General features: G+C 38.8%; 1 pseudogene; it reads left to right on the top strand.

Moving 5' to 3' along the window:
• The first annotated feature begins 5 nt into the window (after window positions 1–5).
• On the top strand, window positions 6–721 carry LOC112094855 (annotated as a pseudogene).
• The last annotated feature ends 9 nt before the right edge of the window (window positions 722–730 follow it).

Below are 730 nucleotides of genomic sequence, written 5' to 3'. Positions count from 1 at the left end.
AAGAGGGCATGGCTACAGATGCACAACGTATGTTGGATATTATGGTAAAGAGAGGCATCAAACCTAATGTGGTAACATATAATACGCTTGTGGACGGTTATTGCTTGAGAGGAAAAATGGATGAGGCAAGGAAAGTATTTGATATGATGATTGCCAAGGGTTGTGAAGCTGATCTGCATAGTCATAACATTTTGATTAATGGATATTGCAAGAATGAGTGGATGGACGTGGCCCTTGGATTGTTTGAAGAAATGAGATCTAAGGGATTAATTCCAAATGTTGTCACTTACAGTTGTCTTATTGATGGTCTGTGTAGAGATGGGCGAGTTCTGGATGCTCAGGAGCTACTTTCCAAGATGCAAGATTATGGTATGCTTCCAAATATTCAAACGTATGGTAGTTTACTCAATAGCTTATGCAACAATGGATGACTTGAAGAGGCAGTCTTATTATTTTGAAATATGGAAGAGAAGAAGTTACAGCTCGATATTGTGATCTACACTATCCTCATTAGAGGGATGTGTAAAGCTTAAAATTTGGTAGCTGCAAAGGATCTATTTTCGCAATTATCATCCATAGGCCTACAACTAACTTGTGGACATATAATAGTATGATTGATGGACTACTTGGAGAAGGCTTCATTGATGAAGCCTCAAACTTGCACGGAGAAATTCAGGAGAATGGAAAGCATCCGGACAGTTGCACTTATAATTTGATGATCCGAGGACTT

Source organism: Morus notabilis, unplaced genomic scaffold (genome assembly GCF_000414095.1).
Source record: "Morus notabilis unplaced genomic scaffold, ASM41409v2 C11298487, whole genome shotgun sequence".
NCBI classification, from domain to species: Eukaryota; Viridiplantae; Streptophyta; class Magnoliopsida; order Rosales; family Moraceae; genus Morus; species Morus notabilis.
The sequence above is the reverse complement of the archived record's forward strand: the minus strand, read 5'-3'. Positions and strand labels throughout refer to the sequence as shown.